Here is a 14,487-nt window from a genome sequence, read left to right on the forward strand (position 1 = left end):
TGTGTGAATGTTTATACAGATAGCCGCTATGCCTTCGGGGTAGCGCATGACTTCGGCCTACTCTGGAAGGAGAGAGGGTTTTTAACGTCACATGGGGTACAGATAATGCATGGAGAGTTAGTTCATAATCTTTTAACTGCACTGACATACCCAAAGAAAATTGCCATCGTTAAGTGTAGCGCCCATAGGAAAGTAGTTGATAAAGTTGGAGAAGGGAATGCGTTAGCAGATCGAGTAGCACGGGAGACTGCGATGCAGCCCGGTGCTACTGCCGTGTATGTAGTAAAGTCACAGGTGGAAAGATGGCATGATGCGAAGGAGGAAGTGCGAGAAATGCAACGGACCGCTTCTGACAAAGAGCGGGAACAATGGGCTAGTGAGGGAGAACTGGATGACGAGGGCTGCTGGAGAAATAAGCAGATGGATAGATGGAAATTACCTACGGCTTTTGTACAGCCTATGGTTCAGATGGCACATGGGCTAGCACATGTTGGAGCTTCCGCAATTGTGAAATTGCTTACCCAAGTCTGGGAGCATCCAGAGATTGCTAGCACAGCGAAGAGGGTGGTGCAGACCTGTATGATCTGCCTGAGGTATAACCCAGGAAAAGGTACTCGAACTCCAGCAGGAGGATTTGTGACACCCACTGCACCCTTTGAGGTTCTGCAGATGGATTATATCCAACTGGAGCGCTGTAATAATCTGAAGTATGTCCTAGTAGTGGTCTGCGCTTTCAGCAAATGGGTTGAAGCGTACCCTACGAAAGACAATACTGCAATGACTACTGCGAAGATGCTGCTGAAAGAGTTCTTCCCTCGATATGGCGTCTGTAGACTTCTGTGGAGTGATAACGGCCCTCACTTTGTAGCGGATGTTATAAAGTACGTCTTGAAGGGCCTGGGCATCACCCAGAAGTTCCACGCCGTGTTTCACCCTCAGTCTGCAGGCCTAGTTGAGAAGTATAATGGTACACTGAAGCTTAAGATCGCTAAAATTCAAGCTTCAACGTCTTTGACTTGGCCAGACGCTCTGCCACTGGCGTTATTGTCAATTAGATCGGTACCACACTCTCGAACTGGCCTTACACCTTACGAAATTGTCTTCGGACGCCCAATGAATATTTGGGGTCCGCCAAAACCTAAGGCTATGTATGATGTACCTTGTGTAATGATGAACGATTATCTAGCACAGTTAACGGATAACTTGGTTTCTATCCATCAACAGGTCCGAGAGGCGCTCCCTGATCGGTCTACCGGCGAAGGACATGGTCTCCGGCCCGGTGACCATGTCATGGTGAAAGTCTTCGACAGAACGAACAGTTTGGAGCCGAGATGGGTGGGCCCTGAGCAGGTCCTCCTCGCAACGAGGACGGCTGTGCGAGTCTCCAACAGAAAGAATTGGATCCACTCTCTGCACTGTAGGAAGGTGCCGCCCGGATTGGTGGAACCCGCCGTGCTGACCGATCAACGAGAAATTTTGGCTGCAGAGACAGGCCGTGCTGCGGAGCCAAACGCCACTGAGGAGCTCTTTCCGGACCACGCGACTCCTGGAGGAAGGCGATATCATCTTCGACCAAGGAAGTGAGTTCTCCAGTACCGGGACATACTGTCAGAACGGCCCTTGGGTTAGTGAAACGGAGAGCCGATGAGGCAAGGGGGGGGGATCAGCCCTGCATTAGTGTAGCGACACCCGTCTTGGCCCGCTGGTGAAGAAATCAACCGCTGCCCAAGGGGAAGAGTTCTGACAGACTTTTAGTTTCAGGAAGATATTGGGTTTTATTTTTGTTTTGATATGGAGAAAAAGAAAATCCTTTGTGCATTAGGGTTCATGTTGACAGTAGCCATTGTTGGGATAACCACATGGTTCGTGGAGGATGTAACTCCTGCTCGGAAGATTCTTGTGTTGACAACTCCGGTGCCTGAGGAGCACTACTTTTATACATTACCGTATCAAGAGTTGAAGCATCGACAATCTTACTTGAATAACACTTTCATCCAGATGCTGCATCATACCCACGTTGCTACGAATGCTACGAACTGTTGGATATGTGGGATGATGCCAGCTCATCAGAAGAAAGGAGGAACGCCATTTATACCACTTCCTTTCTCTCATAATGGCTCTTGTAGAGCATGGTATACTTTGCTTTTTGCTACTCGGAAACCAACAGTGGGACGATTGCTCTTCAGACTCAATAAAGAATGCCATCAAGACAAAAATGGGTATCCACAAGCGAATGGGACAATTTGGGAGTGGGAAGAGTACCGACCAGACAATGAATCCATTCCCTACATCTTTACGAACACAAGAGACACTGTGGGAAAGGACAAGTTTGTAATTCAAGTAGCACAAGCTCAAGCGGACCTGTGTGTCCAGAGTGTGGGTTTTATTCCTGTTGGTGTTAGTGATTGCATTACTGTTCTGAATATTGATGGGTTGAACAATAGTACCTTCTTGGCCTCCCATAATACGTATTTTGTGTGTGGAAATAAAGGTTATTACCGTCTGCCAGCTGGGTGGTCTGGGGTATGCTATGTATCATTTCTATTACCTCCTGTATTCCTAGCTCCCGCATCTTATCATAAGGATCTGAAATTATTGAATAATGTGACTGTAAATAGGTATAAACGTACTTTATCAATTGATGATGTAGATCAGACTGATACCAGTCTGCAACAGTATATTGATTTTAACTTAGGACTGTTTTTCTTTGTTGGAGCTGCCCTGAACAGTAGGAAGATCCGAAGGTTAACAAGAGTGGTAGAAGCTGTGACAAATCAGACTGCTGCTGCTCTTGGGAATCTTACGGAGGAATTACAGATTACTAGAATTGTTGCATTGCAGAATCATATGGTATTAGACGTTATGCTAGCTGACAGAGGAGGAGCATGTAAAATTATTGGAAGTAGCTGTTGTGTGTTTATCCCTGATCATACGCCATCAGTTTATAATGCCATCAATAAACTGCATAAAATTGCAGCTGAGATCCATACAGAAAACGGCACTTGGTCCTTTTCTGGATGGTTTTGGGCGTTAATTACTGCCTGGGGATGGAAGGTTCTAACTGGTCTCTGCATTATTGTAGCGGTTCTGTTTTCATGCTGTATCTGCGTTCAGTGTGGTCCTTTACTCTGCTCATTATGTGTATCATTTTGTATCCCCGATAAGAAAGCTATTGCCGATGTTGCTCACCAGAAACGTCTAGCTAAAGAAGTTGAAGAAATGATGACGATTGACATATATGATGATTATCTTAACAAACCGGATGTCTTCAGTAAATGCTGAAAGGGTCGTCTGTTGTAAATTGAAACAACGATGTGATTAAGCATTTACTAAAGACATTAATTCCCCTTTTATAGAGCATGTTTTCTCTGTAATGTTGACCGAAGTTTGGACTCCATTTTGTATTGTCATGCTTCCACGTGTTCCCCACGAGAAGAGTCCAACCTCTGTGTTAGTTGCTCTTGTAATCTGCCTAGTAACAGTCTATAAATAGCTCCTTTGTCCATCTGGCACATGCCCAGACTTGACCACATCTGTTATCAGTTAGCCTTGCTTGACCATGTTTTCGCGGGCTTAAGGAGTGTGTTAGCTCCGCCCACATATTGATTCAGTATCGAAAATGACCATAAATGGTAATGTTCTTCGGCCTCATGTTGTATCCACCCACTTATGAGCCCCTCTATTGTGTATAAAAGGGGACTGTGTACGCAAGTTCTTTGTGCTACTCTATGCAATACTGAAGAGTGTTGTGTGGATTGTAGGACCACCCTTAAGGGTTAATAAATGCTGTCTTTGTACTTTGCAGTTTCCGTGCCAACTTCCTTATAGATTCCGTTACAGGAGAGCGAACCCTTGTGTCCTGCGGGCCTAGCTGGGGCCTGTATTCGTCAAGTTAAGCGAATATTTGAAACAATCTGCAGATGGATTGAATGAGTCTTTTATGCAGAGTATTTCCAACTGATCCTTGTACAAATGTCGACGTTTCAACCCAAGGTAGCGTTATTCGCTAGTCAATACGGGTCTTCATCAGGACAGGGAGTGACAGCCTATGAAATAGTAAGAAATATGGTCAGGTGCGTTCGAGAAACTGAATGCCGTATAAATTGGTGCATGCAAGGTGAAGACTCACCAAAAGGAGGCCCAATGTAATATGTGGGGCGGTATGTAAAGGCAAACAGGAGCAGTTGTATCCTGTACGACCTGGATAGGAATCAATTCAAGAGAATGAGACTTTGTAAGACATGGCCCTGGAATGGCTGTCAAAATGATCGCATTAACGAGGATAAACTGATAAACTCACTTGGTAGGTGGGTAAATTCTTTCTCAAAAACGGTTCAAGTCAAATCGTTTGATAGATGAGTTGAACAAACCCGCATAAGGGATTAGTCCAGGGCGGCAAGTGCGTGAGGATAGACAAAGTTTTATCCTCAGAAGGAACGAATCACTGTGGAAATAAATAAATAAAAGGAACTCAGTCTAGATTGAAGTTAAAACGGGCGAGGTGTCTAAATCAGGTGGGACTGGGTTAACGCGCATGAGGATCTCAACTCACCATCAAAATCAGCCCGGCCTTGAGCAATTACTTCATACTCGGTAGCGCGCAGGCAAGCGTCCTGTCTCTCGCGGAGTCTGTCGGCGAGTGTGTGACAGACGCTGTCAGTTAAATAAAGGAAAGGGACGCGTGTGAGTGGCGCGTGCGGCCGCGTCATGCATTGGTTGCTAGGGGACGCTCGTTACGCAGAAAACTAACATCAGATACCTGATTACTGATTGGCTGTGGTGAGGGATCCTGATTGGATAGAATGTACGTTGCTAGAGCAACAACGTCAAGCGTTCGTTGCTAGGGGCCCCAGTGTATGCAAACCAACTAAGGCGTGAGTGATTGGCTAGGGCAACGACGTCAAGCTTTCGTTACTAGAAGATGTCAAAACAGCGCGGACCACCTAGGTGGGAGGTTTAATTAACACGAACAGCTGAGTGTTAAGGGCGGTCTCGTGATGGCTCGCACGGTTTTAAATAATCAAGGATTTTATGATGTGATTGTCATGTTTGGCTCAACAGAATAGGGCAGTGTGTAATCACGCAGTGTCAACTATCCATATACGGATGCATTTGGTGTCGATATGGAGTTCATCGAATGGATTAAAAGCATAGTGGTTCCGTCGCATGTGTCTTGTGTCAACAAGTGCCGCAGGAAAGGAATCTCAGTAATTTGGATTGGTATTACAAATGAAAATTGCGAGATAGCACAGCAAGGTCTTTTCTACAAGCATTTAAATCATGCACACAAATCATGTATTAGAAGCATTTGCAAAATAGATATAATAAAGAATTTGAAACCTTATCTATTAATATGCCAAAGACCTTTCTGCAAGCATTTTAGTATCATGCATACAATTCATATATTAAAATTGAAGTATTGTATTTATGTACATTAATTCAGAAGTGAAAAGTCAACAAATTGCAGATGATTTCTAACACAGGAGTCTTTGCAACTTAGTCTGAGACATATCTAACTTGAGCTGATCACCTCAGTCTTTTGATGTTGCACAGCCTAGTCTCTGCCACAGTATGGCACAGCCTGGTCTGTGTCCAAATGGGCATGCAAGAGCATGCATGAGGAAATCATGTAGCAGTTGAGAACCTTAAACAACTGCTACATGATTTCCTCATGCATGAATTAATGTACATAAATACAATACTTCAATTTTAATATATGAATTGTATGCATGATACTAAAATGCTTGCAGAAAGGTCTTTGGCATATTAATAGATAAGGTTTCAAATTCTTTATTATATCTATTTTGCAAATGCTTCTAATACATGATTTGTGTGCATGATTTAAATGCTTGTAGAAAAGACCTTGCTGTGCTATCTCGCAATTTTCATTTGTAATACCAATCCAAATTACTGAGATTCCTTTCCTGCGGCACTTGTTGACACAAGACACATGCGACGGAACCACTATGCTTTTAATCCATTCGATGAACTCCATATCGACACCAAATGCATCCGTATATGGATAGTTGACACTGCGTGATTACACACTGCCCTATTCTGTTGAGCCAAACATGACAATCACATCATAAAATCCTTGATTATTTAAAACCATGCGAGCCATCACGAGACCGCCCTTAACACTCAGCTGTTCGTGTTAATTAAACCTCCCACCTAGGTGGTCCGCGCTGTTTTGACATCTTCTAGTAACGAAAGCTTGACGTCGTTGCCCTAGCCAATCACTCACGCCTTAGTTGGTTTGCATACACTGGGGCCCCTAGCAACGAACGCTTGACGTTGTTGCTCTAGCAACGTACATTCTATCCAATCAGGATCCCTCACCACAGCCAATCAGTAATCAGGTATCTGATGTTAGTTTTCTGCGTAACGAGCGTCCCCTAGCAACCAATGCATGACGCGGCCGCACGCGCCACTCACACGCGTCCCTTTCCTTTATTTAACTGATAGCGTCTGTCACACACTCGCCGACAGACTCCGCGAAAGACAGGACGCTTGCCTGCGCGCTACCGAGTATGAAGTAATTGCTCAAGGCCGGGCTGATTTTGATGGTGAGTTGAGATCCTCATGCGCGTTAACCCAGTCCCACCTGATTTAGACACCTCGCCCGTTTTAACTTCAATCTAGACTGAGTTCCTTTTATTTATTTATTTCCACAGTGATTCGTTCCTTCTGAGGATAAAACTTTGTCTATCCTCACGCACTTGCCGCCCTGGACTAATCCCTTATGCGGGTTTGTTCAACTCATCTATCAAAGGATTTGACTTGAACCGTTTTTGAGAAAGAATTTACCCACCTACCAAGTGAGTTTATCAGTTTATCCTCGTTAATGCGATCATTTTGACAGCCATTCCAGGGCCATGTCTTACAAAGTCTCATTCTCTTGAATTGATTCCTAGCCAGGTCGTACAGGATACAACTGCTCCTGTTTGCCTTTACATACCGCCCCACAAGTTACATTGGGCCTCCTTTTGGTGAGTCTTCACCTTGCATGCACCAATTTATACGGCATTCAGTTTCTCGAACGCACCTGACCATATTTCTTACTATTTCATAGGCTGTCACTCCCTGTCCTGATGAAGACCCGTATTGACTAGCGAATAACGCTACCTTGGGTTGAAACGTCGACATTTGTACAAGGATCAGTTGGAAATACTCTGCATAAAAGACTCATTCAATCCATCTGCAGATTGTTTCAAATATTCGCTTAACTGGCCTCTGTAAATTATCAATACCTCCATAAGTCACACTGTATATATTACGCACTTTTCACCACAGCACTGAGCACTATATGTCACTTTGTCACAAATATGTTTCACATTTAATTTTTGACAGCCATTGCAATTAGTTATCTATGAATGATGCAATTCATAAAGCCGTTTTGAAAACTATTTATGGTCTCTATGTGTGTTCGTATAAGCAAACAAATGAAGGTTTTTTCTAGAAGTAATATTGTTTACCCGACAGAACCGTTTGTATCATTTTGAGAGTTTCAGGATCAGCATGACACATCACGCACACTGTCAGAGAATGTGCTCGGGAATGGACTCTTGCAGTTTTTCTCACGATCTTCTTTTATATGAGTTGGAATTGTTCTATCACTAATAATTTGTATCATTCAGGTTTTCTTCTTACATTTCATTGGTCAATTCACATGAGGTGGCAGCCTTTCGAGCTTACTTTGTCAAGTCTCTCAGTAAGACTATTGTAACCTACATTACATCAGCTTCCGAGGAAGGAAAGGACATCATTGCTACAAAAAAGTTTATACTTGTCCTTCCTAAACTACTCCTTGTTACAAACATTGAAACATTCCGGGGAGGACGAATAGAAGGTCTCGGGCCGCTTATCATGGTGGTATACCTAACTATGTGGAGCACTTCTCCACTACCAGGAGTACATTGTCTTCTGATCTAAATCCAGACAGTTCAGTTGATCACTCCTGCTATAAGGTGGGAGATGTTGGAATATTTTGAACGCTAGTCCATCACCAAAGATTACCGGTCTTTTTCAATCAAGGATCCAAATTATATTTTTTGCATTCTGCCCTTAAAGCCCTGATGAAGTTCCAAAAACCTTTGCTTTAGAGGAACAAAACATGTTGGCTGTTGGCTGTTTTTATGACCATATGTTGATGGCGAAATAAAGGAAGATAATTAAGAAAATACAAGTTGACTAAATTGTGCTTTGTTTGGTGCACCTCCTTCCGTTAAATTTGCTATCGGATCGGTAGCCAGTGGCACCAAAGGGTGACAGGTGCTGGAGTATTGTGCACAACCACTATTTTTTACAAGACAGCAGTGAGAGAGTGAGGTGCTAGCTATCAGGTCCATCACCCTGTATCGTGTTTGGATGTATAAACACAATACTGATTCGAATAATTCCGCCGCAAGTACCGCTCATGTGGAACAAGCTGTGCTGTTACAGCGAGTCACGCCCTTAGCTGCTCTCCTGACCAGACCAACTGGGCCCATGGAAACCCTAACACCTGTCTTTAAGCCGGCCCTGTTCTTGCTGTTTGTGGCCACGTCACCAGCTCTTGGGTCAGCTAAACCAGAATAAGCTGTTCAGCCACTGAGCAACGAAAACCGGCCAACTCAGGGCAGGAGTAAATCGGTGAACATAAGATAACATGCCTGTCCAGCTTTGAAATTTCCATTAACAGGTTAAACATATTGGAGGGTCTGTGCCTACCTAGGATCAATACGTTATTTTGGTAATTGGGAAAGCAGGGTACGGATGTAAAAACCATCGTGGCATGTTGTGATGAGCAGCCATTAAGTTCATGCTCTTCAACATTCAAATATGCATACACCTTGGACACTGCTAAGGGACAGCGCAAATGCTATTGGCTGTTTATATTATGTTAACACGGATGGCTAAAGCGCTGTATTGCCATCAGTGGCCTGACCGATCACGCATTCAGAGTAGTTTTGCATGACTCACAATGAAAATAGGCGGATTAATCAGCTTACTCCACGAGGCTGCCCATTACCTAACGCCAAAACATAGTTCAAATCGCGCAGGGGCACATTTGTTTCTATGTTGAATTCCCTGTTTATTTTAAATGGAGACTCACACCTGGGATAGTCTCTAAAACATCTCATATAGCTCCTGGAGAACTGCGGCCAACAGTGCCAAGGTAAGCACGTCCATTTTAACAAAACTAAACCCACAGTGGAGCCCCTCAGAAACTGCAACTGGGGTGGTTGGGCAGAGGTGATCAGAGTGTTCAGGCGAGTGCTACTCCACTATCAGATCACATTCTTGTAACAATCTACATATACAAGTTTAAAATTACGGTAGGGTTGCACTGTTCCACTATTATCGCACTGTAGTGTGCTTTAGAAGGGTCAGCTAAATACAGGAATACTCCTTACCTCTTAGACAGATCTCAGGAGTTCGAGCGTTGATCTGCGCACCGCCCCCAGCTTCCAAAAGTGACCTATGCTGGGGTGGCGGTGCGCGTGTAACCCCCCATTGTCCCCTCCTGGCGTGCAGCGGCATTTCCCCCATTGCGGGGGTTTCAACTGTCACCTGGCCACTGTAGTGTTTGCCAGTGGACCATACCACTGTCACGGGGGTCCCTGGCAATAGCGAAAGTAATTTTCCCCCTTGAGCGTGCCCACCGTGGACGTGTCTGACGTCCACACGGGAGGCACGTGACTTGAGTAAATAAATGGCCCGGAGTGCTCCAGGCCCCAACATTACAGCCACCTATTGGCTAGGCATTATTGCTCCACCCTTGGTGCGTGCTCTATTCCGGGGAGGGGTAGAATCTCCCTTTGTTGTTGGGCGCACAGAAGCTTCCCAAACCGTTTTTCTCTGGTTCCTGGCGGCTGTTATGGCACCGACCCGTGAGGCCCCCTTCGGGGACGGCCTCTGCTAGTACAACTGGGCCTGTCCTATGCAATTTAAAATGTTAAATGCCTGCTAAATCTAACCATAATCTAATATGTCTTTTTTTTACCCTCACTATCTCTGGAGTAAAGGCTGGAATGGCTGGACAGCCAGAGCTTGCTAAAAAAAGTAAGTAAACAAACCACAAATGTATAAACGCTATACAGTTTAGGACTTTCACAAAGGCCTAATGAGGGTACGCCTTCAAAGGTGCGCGTCATGGGCCAGAACTATGGACATCTCAAGGTCTCTGGAGAAACTCTTCCATCTCACAAAATGCTTCATTTTCTACAGTCCTCTTAGAATTTTCAGTAGCGGCTGGTTTTAACGGGCGAAAGGGGCGTTGCTCTACTGGCATCCAAGATGAAAGAGAGAATGTACACCACGGAGCAGCTTTAAATAAAGTGCTCTCTACTTCCTGCTAATTTTAACACAGATTCTGTTTTTCTTTAAGGAAAGAACTGAGGACCGAGACGAGTCCTCGAACGCATGTGCTGGCTGGGGCGAGGGTTATCGCTCACCCTTGAGGCCCACATGAGGAGAGTGATGTCAGCATGATAGGAATGGCTGGTAGAAGGGGCAATGGTGAACTTTCATACGGAGCCCTGCCGCTTATGCTGTGGCCCAGGTGTTTTCAGCAGAGCCCCATTGAAATAAATGAAAAGGGGCAGGGCTGGCCTACATCCACGAAGTGAAGTGGGTGGCAACAACTGAAGGACTCCTTCATGTTTCTACTGCTGTTTAACCTCCTGATTGGATGTGGAAGCTGGGGAAATGGGCTGTGGAAGAGGTTGTCTACGCAGCTCCGATTTCATTTCGGTGATAATCAGAATGCAGCAGGTGTGCAGTATTCTTCCTGTTCGTGTATCGTGCAGGCGTTTTATCATCCAGGAGGGACACTGGTTCAAAGTATGTACTGCTTAGCATTACAGATTATTGGCAGATTGGGGTGTAACACCAGAGAGTTGGGGGGAGGGGCCGCTCGCCTCGCGGGTACTTTGCGCACCCTTTTTTGCATACTCCCAGACAGATATAGCGCTGTAAATAACAGATATCACAGTTACCAAATATGACAGTCCGTTTATAGAGCGCTGCATGATAACAGGCTATTTGCTTCACTCATTATTGAATATGAACTTTGCAGAAGTCAGCAGTGAGCGTTTAACTCATCAGGCCACTTGGTGTCTACGAACTGTCACGCGATGTTAGTGTGATTGTTGAAGTTTGTGTGTGTTTCCTATGCGTGCGTGTGTGTATCTGTAAGAAAATACATCTTTATTAAAGTTAATTAAATCCATAAAGTGTATTGTGTATTGCGCTACGCGGGTTGTGTTTATGTATTAGAGACACAACTCCTTTTCCGCATCTGTGTGCGGCACTAGTCAAGCCCAGGTTTTGCTTATTACTATGTTTTGTTACTTCTCACCTTCCTAACTTTTACATCGAAATTAATTCACCCAGAGAGACACTATCTGCAAATTATACAGGCGTTTCCCTGAGAACAACGTATTCTACCCTTAAGATACAAACACACGAACTATCATTTAAATATTTAAGATGTAACGCCCAGGTCAGGCATTTATATATGCCAGCCCTAAAGAGTAAAAATATTCGAAACATCACCTACAATGATGGCGCCAAGGGGATTTCAGAAATATGTATTCCACTACAAGTATAAAACAAGCATTTGCAATGCAATAGGTCTCGCATTTACGTGAGTTTAAGTTATTGGAATTGTAAATAACAATGCCTTTTATTTATGTTTTAAAAACGGAAACAAAAATAAAAGGCATTGTCATTTGCAATGTCAATAGCTCAAACTCACTTAAATGCGAGACCTATTGCATTGCAAATGCTTGTTTAAACAAGTCCTGCAAAAAACACCCCTCTTGTCTTTGTTTTGAAGACAGACTCCCTTACTGGATGCTGATTACAATTCGTTTGAAATGATTTGTTGCACCTACCAACCAATAAGGGAAAAGGTTACCCAATATATCATAAGACGGAAAGGCATTATTTAGTCATACTGCATTGTATCGGCTGCTGTCGGATGTTGCAGTCGTATTCATGCAAAGATTGATCAAATAAAAATATGTAATTGCATGAACAAAGCCCTATTTCTAAATTATGCTCTTACGTCTCGTACGTTGCCCAACTGCACTGCTTTTTGGTTTGCTAAAGATCAAGTGAGACTGCTGTTCACACTGTTACAGCGGCTGTATCGTGCCATATGTGATTGTGTTAAATTGTCTAAAAAGCTTTTTAAAACTAAGTTTGCGAAGCGGCTGTATTTCCGGCGTGTCGCATTTTATGTGGGCGATGACTCTACCTTCACCTCCCCCTGTCCTGCAACGCTAACTCATGCACAACCCTGACAGTTAGTTCTCCACACGTGAAGTACCGGGGTTTTTAGGACCCCAGCGGTGCCAGGGGTAGCTCCCTATGACTTCGTTTTCCCTGTTGCTGTGGAATTATAAAATTCCACTCTCATGGTAATATAACAAAGAACTTGGCAAAGAAGCTGAAATATGAAAAGACATCTTTATTAAACTCAAATGAGTGAGACTACGTCGCACAGAAGCCTTAGCAACTGAATGAGGCAGTCTCCAGAACAAAAACCAGTCTTCTCTTTTATACAGAATATTACGCTTTGGGCAACACCGCCCCTGTCTTACAAGTGGTCATTCACATATTTTCGCTTCAAAGAAAAGGCAGAGTCATGATGACAATCCCACATTCCAGTTCGTTCAGCCCACAATCTTTTAACCCAGCAAGGCTCAGAACCCTCATCAGATATCAGCAGACCCCAATAAACGGGCACCTCCTGCTCGTAAAACAAGCCATAAAGTAGGAAACAGAGTCAGATGTAAATAAAAATGAGTCATGGTTCGTGTGGGAAGAAGGAATTTATGATGCCTCGGGCCCTGATGCTAATCCCATTTGGCCGCAGTAAAAGGAACCGGCCGGACAGGGCTGACCTTGGGCAGTGGAGTCAGTTTGCACAGGTCACAGAGAAGTCACAGAAGGTGTACGTGTCCTTTAGGCCTAAGCATGGCCTTCGTGCAGCCTATGTGAGGGCAATCACAAGATGGCTACTACTGTAAAATGGAACCCACGGATACAATATGCAGTGTCATATACACAGTGAATTCATCAGTGAAACATGACGAAAACACTCATACATACCGCATTTGTCATTTGCGGTTCGTTGATACCAAAATTGGCATGGTGGGGGCATGCCTCCAATGTGGTTCCAAATTTTACAGTACCACACACGGTCTGAACAAGTTTGATCACATCACCCCAATTCTGAAAGAACTGTAAAGGTTCTCCCTCCAAGTCCAAATCATCTTGAAGACCTGCTGCATCACCTGCAGCTGAGTTTATCAAAAATGACATCCCTGCGCAACTGACCATCTATGCACCTTTTAAATATTTTTCCGGATAATCAAACCGGAGGTATTTTGAAGTAGGTGAGCCTAAGCCCAATCCGGTTAAGCACAATGGAGTATGACGTATCACGATACTGAAATCTACAAGTGAACTCACAGAAATACTCCATTGACTCAGCCTCACTTAACAGACCCCAGACCCATTCTTCCTGAGAGCAGTCACTCTTTGCTAGTGCTCGAGTCTGTTAGATCCCCCTTGAGCCCCGAGTCCTCATCCAGGAATGAGGAATCTGCCATAGTCCACCATCATCAGGTACCAGTTTCTGGCTCTCGGGCAGCCTTCACAAACCATCAGACCCCACACTGCCAGACTTCATCTGAGTTTGCACTAACCTACAGAGCCTCTCGGAGCCCTGCCAAGGGCTCCAAGACCTCCACAGGCTGTCTCTTCCTCTGTCTTAGAGGCGAATTTCCACCACTTATCAATTATTTAACTGGCTCTTAATTGCCATCAGGCATTCCTGAACATCACCTGAGCCAACACCAACATACCCGGAGCCGACAATAAAGAAAATGCTTATGTCGGCCCTCAGACGTTGAGCCCTTTTGTGAACCATTAGGAAACCCTGATGCCATCTTCCTAGCGCTCGAGCCTGCCTACCGCGTTTCCCTCAACTCCCCATGCACTTAGGATTAAAATTCATCAATGCACTTTACTGTTCTGCTGTTCCAAGGACAGTACCATTGTTTAAAAAAAAAAAAATTTGGCTATTGTGCCATACTCACAAAAGAGTGCCTGGATACTCTTCCGGGTAATTGGGGAGCTATAAAGACGCCGATAACATACCACGTATGTGCATAAAAGCCCACATTCACAGCTTTATATAAAAAATGATTACCAGTCTTGCAGGTTAGTAACATCCGTAATGTCTCCTGCACAATGCTGCTTATAATATGTAGGTCGCAAGTTCACATCTGGGCAGTTCAGTGGGACCTCGACATGGTTGCAGAGAACATCCTACTACTGGCGATTTACAGAGCTAATAAATAACTCATTAGGGTTTATATTATGCCTGATGCAAACCTCTGCATGTAACCTTCCTGGCATAAACCTGGCAGAGATAAGTTAAACTTATATTCCTTCAAATGCAAATACCCCGAGCCCCGTTGATCTGGATAG

This window comes from Triturus cristatus, chromosome 5_1, assembly GCF_964204655.1.
Source record: "Triturus cristatus chromosome 5_1, aTriCri1.1, whole genome shotgun sequence".
NCBI lineage: Eukaryota > Metazoa > Chordata > Amphibia > Caudata > Salamandridae > Triturus > Triturus cristatus.